This window comes from Ammodytes marinus, assembly GCF_949987685.1.
Source record: "Ammodytes marinus genome assembly, chromosome: 18".
In the NCBI taxonomy this organism is placed as follows: domain Eukaryota; kingdom Metazoa; phylum Chordata; class Actinopteri; order Uranoscopiformes; family Ammodytidae; genus Ammodytes; species Ammodytes marinus.
The window spans coordinates 8,502,815-8,512,766 of NC_137222.1; positions in this window are offsets into that span (position 1 = coordinate 8,502,815).

Here is a 9,952-nt window from a genome sequence, read left to right on the forward strand (position 1 = left end):
ATTTAAGTCTTTAGTAAATTGCAGGTACTTGTCCTTGAGTATTTGAAGTGCTGTAGGCCTACTGTACTCAGCAATTCTGAAGTACTTGTACTTTACCTAAGCATTACTATTTTGTGCTACTCTAATTTTCTTTCTTTCTAATTTACAGTTACTTTGAAGATTCCTATTTTACACATGTTGCTGTTACCTAACATAGTCCATGCAGTACTGTGAATAAGCTTTACTTTGACTAGCTTACATGTTTATGTATCAATGGTAACAATTATAACCTTTTGCTGAATTAAAGGATTCATTTTATTCAGAACCCTCCTATGTCCACTAGGTGGCAGTCATTTGTCATAAACACTTTTTTGCTGTTAGAGTACAGCCCAATGGATGATGCTCAAAACACAGTGTTTTTCGGTGGTGTACTCATAAACTTTTCAGTGTAGTTCGCATAAAACTACAGGAAGATAATCAAGACACACTCATGAAAGAAGCTTTGTGGAGGTGTTCGCTCAGCGTGCATAATATGTGTTCTCTTGTTTATTTTTGTACTGGATGGCTGAAATTAGTATTACATTTGTGTCCGTCAGAGTAATTATTGAGATAATCTGTAACTTTCTCTTCCTGGGGCGAAAACAATCAGATTCATCAGCTTGTTTAAAAAAAATGTTTACACATTTTTGATACAGCACAATCAAACAATGTCTGTGTGTTGTCAACTTAAACCAACAATTAAATCATTCTAATAATCAATCATTATAATCATCGACAACATAAACAAAAACAGATTTGTTCCCCTTTTTTGGTGCATGCCAAGGGGTCTGCCAAAACAGTCAGATGCCACCTCCATTAAGAAACCACTACATCATTGTTTAAATGTTGTGTATTTGTTTCACAATCAGCCCCACTTTTGGAGTACAGTGCATGTCATGATTTGCATTTGATTAAAGAGGGGCCGAAATTAAAGTCCTGTGCACATCCTTTTAACAAGGTTGGGTCATCAAGCCCTGGAAAAGAGTGTAAAAAAAAAAAAAAGATTGGGAACACATTTCTCCGAAATCCCTTCTGGAAATAATTAATCAACGTCATATGAGGGCAAGACTTAAAAGATTTCAAATATTTGCTGAAGTGGCCCCTTGTTCCCAATTATATCTCCCTGCTTGTCCCCCCTCATTATTTAGAAACTACCCACAAAAAGATGCAACACTGAATGGGAACCGTCACACACCCAGCCCCCCCTCCCACCCCCCTCTCCAATGAAAATGTTTAATAGCAGATGAATGAGTGAGTCATTGTGCTGCGTTAAAAAGGCCTTAATGAGGTAATTTTATTAGCAGCGGCTGCCAGGTCTGATGGAAACCAACAGAGGACACAAACACAGAGAAAATTAGTGTTACCCAATTTATTAATTAATGCATTTGTGTGGGCTGCACATTAAATGCACCAAAAACCCTCCCATCCAGTGAAGAGTATGGCCACAAAAAAACACATTGTTGCCCTCCAACGTAATTACAAGACAGTGCAAATTCACTTATAATGAGGTGAAAGGCACCCCCTTAACATACATCCACTATCCCCCCAACCACCCTCTAAAAAGGCCTTGCTCTTGTTGGAGCCTAAGTTTAAGGAAGTATTGAGAGTGAAGGAGACAATAATGAGAGATCGGCCCGGGCCTTAAGTGCTTTTAAATGCTGCAAACAGGTAGGGAGGATTGAATGGGCACTGCTTTCTGGGACTCCTGGGAGGCCTGTCTTCCCAGCACAACAACACTTGGCCCTGAGAAAAGGGCCCGGCTGAGGAGCCCGCACTGTGAATGGACCTGTGCTGCAGCGGGTCAAACTGAATGGCCACAAGTTCTTCAATTATTACAAACTATGTTGTGCCGGCCCCCGGGGGCTACACTCACACACACACACACACACACACACACACACACACACCCACACACACACACACACACACGTATACAAAACACAAGCGCATCCCGCACCTATGCCTGGGCCTCACACACACACACACACACACACACACATACAACCCACATAGGCAGCCCCCTCGCCCTTCCACCTCTCCCTCTCATTGAGTTATCTTTACTCAGGCTTTGTCTCCTCTAATTGGACCTGATGAGGGACTAATTGGTAGCTTTTTTACAACCCTCAGTACTTAAGCAATGGCAAGCCGATGGGAGGCAGCATGAGCGGAGTTAATGAGAGGCTTTGCACAAATAAAAGCTTTAAAATGGGCCTGTTTCACAGAATGGGGAGAAAAGGAAAGTTGAGAATATCTTTTGTGTCCCCCACATCTTTCACTTCTGTGCAGGTATCTGAAAAGAGGAGGGGAGTGGTGGAGGGCACACAGTGGCTGTCGAAAAAACGTTGAGCACTTGTGCGCATAAAGGGATCTGTCCCGTATTGTTTGGGGGCCCATCGTTTAGTGTGTCTGTTGATAATGAGAAAGGGGGCTGCTCTTCAAATGAATGTGGCAAAGTCCTCAGTGGACAATAAGTGCCCTCTTCTTCGTCGGGCCACACTGGACCATGTTGAAGCAATCTGAAATAAAGGTTCCAGTCCTTTTCCATTGTCGAGAGGGTGAATATGTGCGCAGAATTGAGCCAACAAATAATTGCATTCAAAGGCAGTCTATACAAGTCTCATGTGCAGTAATGATTAAATCTTTGTAGATTATTGTTTGAAATTACAGAAAAATATGGGTTTCACTGTAGCAAATGGTGCTCCTGCTAGATTCACTTCAATGTGACATTGCAGAAATGCTAAAGGAAAACAAGCTCATTATCATATGGTAAATTAAGCCTAAAAAAACACACACATTCTCTCCTGGTTGTCTTAAGGGCTGGTTAGGGAATTTGCATCATGGTAGTAAACTTAAGAGGTTGAACCGCAGGACATTTCCTTAACATGCTGTCCTCTCAGCAGGCATTTTATTCCACGTGATAATAGCTTGCTTTGTGCTTTTCAGGTATGAATAAACACAGAGATGCAACAGGCTTCGTTTAACTAAGCCACGCTGTCACGCCAGGAGGCAACAAGCCACTCTCCCTTTCCCCCTAATGTGACATGGGTAATGCAAACATCTTTAGATGGCCCAGATCCCCTAGTAAAACAGCACCCCATGCACAACACAACTGTTATTTGTTTAGTTTTTACATGATTAGGGCTAGTTTAGGATTTTTACTGATCAAGAATCAATTAATTTAATGAATCAATATTGTCTTAATCAATATTATGGCATACAATGCAAGTAGAATCTGTTTAAGAAGCTTTTTGAACTAAAAAATAGAATCAACCAGATCAATTTACACACCTGGCATTTGGTATGCATTGATCAGACGCTAAGACGCAGACCAAATAAATCAAAGAAGAATTTCAGTTCAGGCTCCAGTACAGTACACAACGGAAATCGGATCAACTCCCTGTCACTTCAATGATACATTTCCTACATCATCTCCTAATTCACTGGCCAAATATTTGTGCTGACTCATGTGTTGGCTATTCACAGTCTCAGTGACCCATTAACATCCTACAGGTTCCCATTGTCCGGCCCTAAATGGACCCATTAGCATCGCTATTGTTATACAAATCCTACATTTCCTAACAAAGAGTGTGGTTTAACTCTCTAATGAGGACTTCCTCAGACAAAGGACAGAGGCCTCTATTTTCTTTGCCGTCTCAATCCATTGCAAACCTGTTGGATTTCATGAGTGTTGTATACGAGAGTTAGCATCTGATTTAGAATATAAAATAAGTCACTGAGAATCTCTAGTGTGCTTTGCTTTCTGATTTTGCCAATGGTTTGGTGGAAGTTTCTTTGAGACTTGTGTTTTAAAGGTGAAGTAAGTGGTTTATTTATGTTAATATAAGTGTAAAATCGCTCTTTATTCATACAGTGATCACTTACATAATGTGCGCATTTCATAAGGCCGATCTCTCAGTCAGCTGCTTTGCATGTAATCAGCAAATTAACTTATTGTAGTATCCCGGAATTTTTATCCAATCAGAAGAGAGAATGCTACAAACCGACACTCGTCTCACTCATATATAGTATATACACTCCATGGTTTCACTGCCGGTGCACGCCAGAGCAACAGATGGGTGAATGTGTTTGCGCCTACAATGGCGGAGCAGGTACAAATCCTTCCCGTCTGTTTTGATGGTTTTTATCATGTTTTATCACACTTATGGATCTGAGATGATGCTAGATAACTTGCTGCTTGAAGACCGCAGTGCATTAATGTGGTGACGTAGGGATGAGTGAGGGGACTGCTAACTGCAGTAACTGACAGGAAGTTAGCTAAAAGAACCATTCCGCTTACATAGTATGTCCATGGCTTACATCACCTTTAAAATAATAATTTCCTGTGCAAGCTTTCATTATTTACCTTGTCTACTTGCTCATGCACACATGTACTTTGTTCTATAGTGAATAGTGATCATTAGAGAAATATTTTCATGCCTTTGTTGCAATTCTGTGTGAAAATATGTTTAAAAATAAACCACATTCCAAGGTGAAAGCGGACTAAGCTATGTGAGACAGAGCAAGATTGATCATGGTTGTTACTTTTATGGTTGGCACTAAATGTGTAGTATCTAAAATATAAATAAATGGGTAAAAGCCACTCTGTTTGGAAACCACATCCAACATCATTTGCTCGAATAGTCAAAATCCCTAGATTAGTGTCACGACAATAGCCTGTTTTGTTTTCGGGGCTCGTTGTGAACCCGTAATCACAGGCCCCTCACAGAAAGTGACCCCACAGGAGAAGTAGGAAAAAGTTGGATAGACTAAATAGAAAGCGAGTGGCACATAATTGTGTCATCTCCCGTCTCCCACTGAGGCTTTCAGGCTGCAGTGAAAGCTCCTGCAGCCAGCACGGCCATGTCACCTAACCTTTCAATGACCTCATGCAGGCTGACGAGCCGCTCCAGAACAACACAGGTAATACAGCAGCTGAAAAAGGACTAAAAACCTCAATGTGAATTATCTAAATGCTTGTAATGTGTTTTTGCTTGATACATTTGGGGTAACAAGACATGTGTTTTTGTGTATATTTTCCCTACGATTGCTATAGGTGCAACCTGTGCAGGATCTGCACATCTTATTACTGACTTTATTTTTTATTGTTCCACTAAAATAACATTAAAAATATAGACATTCAACTACCAAGATATTTATTTCAACTATGAACAACTTTCACAGTGGAGCTATATACCTGGTTCTTTTTTCAGGTAAAAACTGATGGCTATTTGTACGTATTTAAGGCAGAACATAAGAAAACCTTTGTAATAAGGATCTTTTGATTTTTTTTCTTTAAAGTTCTGTGACAATATTTAATGAATGATGACGTGTATTTTATTGTGGTCCATTTGTGTGTCCCACAAGACTGATGTCTGTGGCTAGACTTCACACTGTCTAGATTTGCATGTGACATAAGTGACATTCAGGGGTTGACTGGCCATCTGGCATACCGGGCATCGTCCCGGTGGGCCGGCAGGCATTTTGGGCCGGGCCGGCTCCATTTATTAAAAAAAAAAAAAAAAAAAAAAAAAAAAAAAATTAAAAATCCTTTTTTTTTTTTTTTTTTTTTTTTTTATGGACCCTCGGCTGTGTGACTTGGCCGGGCCGAGGGCCCTTCCCTCTCGGGAGTGCCATGGACATATAATTGTGCGTGCAGGCTGTCAACTTCACCTGAAAGTTAAATAAAACTTTGTCCCAGGCCATTACTCATTATGATTGGTTCTAGGCTGGGCCTGGCCCAATCACACACACAGCAGAGGGCCGCCCATTCAGAGGCTGCATTAAATTGTATTATCATGCATTCAACTTCTACTCCGTAATTATGAGCATCTGACGATGGTCAGTTACGTTCAGGGCCGTCGGACTGCGGACAGGCTTGGGGGGCCCAAGGCAGAGGGGGGCTGCACCCAAAAAAAAATATATATTTTTTTTTTTTTTTTTTTTTTTTTACTGGCTCAATATAGGCCCCTGATCTTTGAAGGCCCAGAAAAACGTTATTTAGGGAAAAAAAAGATTTCATGGGCCTTTCATTCGTCAGTACATTTATGTTATTTTTTAAATAACATTGTTCGGGGCTACGAAGATCAGGGGCCTATATTGGGCCATTAAAAAATACAAACAAAGGAAAAAAATTCCCGAAGCTGACTGGATTTTTTAAACATGTACATTTCTTCTTTCTGCTTTTTGGTCATCTGTGTCTATACATTATTCCAGCAAATAATAGCCTACTAAATAGCTTACATAGGAAACAGTTGATTTATCCTTAGTTTTCTCTTCAAAGTGCACCAGATTGATGAATTTTACTTTAACATTTGAAAAAAAATCTTCCGGGGGAGCATTCCCCCGGACCCCCCTAGAAGGTCCAGGGTCCACGACACAGTCTCCCAAATTCCTGTGAGAAACACTGTGTGTGTGCATGATTATTAAGAGTCATTAGACCAGGGGTTGTGTTCAAGTACGCGTAATGATTTGGTCATTCATCAATAGAAACATTGTGTTGTTATCTGGCTCAGAGAGTGACCAGTCACTCATACGTTTTGGACTATAGACAAACATAGCTTTTACATGTTTGTATTGTAAGACTGCCTCTCAGAGGGCCCATCAGGACTTCCTGTATAGGGGCCCAGAATTTGGAGCAACGCCCCTGCCTCCACATATCGTATAAATAATCATGGTGGGCTGCCATGGCCAAAAATGCCAGGGCTGAATTTTTGTCCCAGTCCACCCCTGGTGACATTTAATGACTATGGTTAACTTAGGTCATCATAGCCTCTTGGTAAAGATCCAATACCCAGAATCTTCATGAGTCATTATGTTTTGTGGTTCTCGTTTCTTGGGGGACAGGGTGGGATGGTGCTGGTAGTCTTGAAGCAGGCTGGTAGTTGACAAACATGTCTCCAAGGTGTCTCTGAGGTGTTGAAATTAAGTATTAATAGTATTACTATTGGGAGGATTTTAGCATTTGCATTTTACCTTGTAAATTGTATATTCTATATTGTTGCTGCTTTTTTCTATTTCACTTGTATATTGTAGGCTATATTGCATTTTTTTTATATTTCTTTCTTGGCATTCAGTCTTTGGGAAAAAGAAGAAGAATTTCATTGTGTGACTGAGAACATGTTTCTTATTGTGCATATGACAATACACACTTTGAATCTTGAATCTTGAATTTGCAATACCATTACTGTGAGCATCATAGGCTGCAGCCTATATAATAGATAGCCTACATATACAGTGCTGCTCAAAAGTATGTGAACCCCTTAAGCATTTTGGAATTCTATTTAGTTTAACCATTAATCATATATTTTTAACAATACCAGTATTTTTCATATGAAATAATAATAATAATATATGAGATCTTCAAAGCGGCTACGAGTAACATTTAAATATTTTTTAAACAGCCTCATGTTTCCTCTGATAATCATAAATTACCTTTAACAACAAACAAGACCATCAGTGCAAAGAAAGACGTTTTTAAATAGTTTTTATTACTGCTTTTGGTCTGGTCGCACACTCAGTCCGATTTTCGGTTCGCTCGTGCAGGCTCTATGGTCACATATCCATATTGGTCGCAGATTTCAGTGTGGCGCAGCAACGTGATTTGAGAAGCCTATCCCTCCAGGTGAGGGAAGGGGAGCGGAAGCCTTGTTTGAGACAGTTATTTGTCGTCATAATGACTGATAACGGGGCTGAACCATCAAAGAAAAAAATTAAAATGCAATGAAGAAAAGCTAAAAGGGAGAGTGATATAGGCTACGGGCGGGACGAGGGCGTTGCCAAGCAACGTGTATACAATTTCACGAGAGCGAAACTAGACTGCAGTGTTTACTCCTAAATGAATGAGCGGTTGGTACTAACACAAAGTTTGCTTTGCTTCACCATCATCAGATAACCATTATCTGAAATAGTCATTATTTACATCAACAACACAAACACATTACCTCATCGTGATCCATACTAACTGCCGTCTCTCATTCATTCGCTTTCTGTGAGGACACGTCTTTCAGCTCCGTGAGAGAGAGTAGTTAGGTGACACTGCTGCATCAACTCATTGCAATCAGGTATGTGTGGCAGTGACTGGCATTAGTTGATGCAGTGTCAAAACCACTCTCACGGAGCCGAAAAGAGTCCTCACACTTTCAACACACGGACATGCACTATATTGCGCCCTTCTCAGTTCACACTCGCACGCCTGGCACGCGCTAGAAAACAGCTTTGTGACAGCGGGCGTCGTAAAAATACTACTGCTTTTGTCCAAAGGGGACGCCAACGTGCCATCTTACTCGTAGTGGCTTTAAAGAAGAAATTGGGCGGTACTAGATAAAGCAGAGATCAAACAGGTCAGTTTGGAATCACGTGAACCCATACAGGTCAGACACCTAAAAGGGAAAGACAATCTCAGAGGATCTTAGGAATAGAGTTGTGATGTTGCACAGCTATACATTGATTTAAAAAAAGTTTGAGCTACATCGGTCCACCTTGAGGCAAATAATCTACAAATAGAGAGCTTTAAGAGTGACTGAACATGTGCCTAGAAGTGGACTTCCTTCAAAAATATTCACAAGCGTCACAAGAAAAGGGATTTTTCTGGTAAAGGCCAACCCAAACATTACATCTGGAGATTTGCAGACCATTTGCCACCACCATTCTTTATTTGGGAGAAGGTTCTCTTGGTGGCAGGCAGAGTTGCGTTTTAGCCCCAAAATGGCAGTTTTGGTTATGACTAAACAGTTTTATTTTGGACTAATCCGTCCACAGAATAGACTTCCAGAAGACTTCAGGTATCTCCAGGTGCTCTCTGGCAATGTTGTGACAAGCAGTTTTGTTCTTTTTTAAGAGCAGAGGCTTCTTCAGTAACCCTCCCATGAAAGCCATGTTGACTGAGTGTTCTTCTTATTGTGGAACCATGCACATCTGTCCCAGATGCTGCAAGAGAGGTCTGCAAATCACTAAATGTAATGTTTGGGTTGGCTTTTAACTGAAAAACCACTTTTCTTGTGGCGCTTGTGGATATTTTTGAAGGAAGTCCACTTTTAGGCAGATGTTCAGTCACTCTTAAAGCTCTCCATTTGTAGATGATTTGCCTCACGGTGGACCAATGGAGCTCAAACTTTTTTTTTAATTAATTTATAGCTGTCCCCAGACAAATGTGCAACATCACAACTCTATTCCTGAGATCCACTGAGATTTCCTTTAGTCTTGGCATGTCTGACCTGAATGGGTTCACTTTGGTGGGCCTAAACTGACCTGGTTTTATATCTGTTTTATCTAATGACGCCAAATTTCCTCCTTAAAGATCTCTCATTACATTGGTCCATTTCATCACTCAATTTGGCCAACCTGATTGTGTTTACCTGCTCGATTTGAGCGATGCAGCTCAGGGTTCACAAACTTTTGCACACACAAAAGTTGGCAAATAATTTGTTTTGTCTGTTTTAACAATTGATTTCTGTAAAAGAAAAATGTTGAATTGATAAACAAACATCTGTTATTTCATATAAAAATACTGGTATTGATAAAAATGAAATAGTAATGGTTAAAATAAATAAAATTCCAAAAGGCTCAACGGGTTCACATACTTTCAAGGAGCACTGTACGTATTATGTTAGCATTTTTATTAGGCCCTATAGATATTACTGGTATTATCAGCTATAAGTATTAGCATTAGCAGTAGACATATATTGGCTAGGCATATTTGCTATATAACTACTTTTAGCATTAATGCAGTAGGCCTATTGCAATTATTCTTGGTAGGTACCATTAGCATTAGATTACTATAACCGTGCTAGGCTATTTGCTTTTTAATCATTTTATAAACTGTAATCGTTGAAGTCATTTATCAGCTAGTCAATTGTGAGGAAGTTCTGCTATACTTTATTGTCTTAAATGATAGTAAATTGAATATCTGTGGGTTTTGAATCGTCAGTCAGATAAA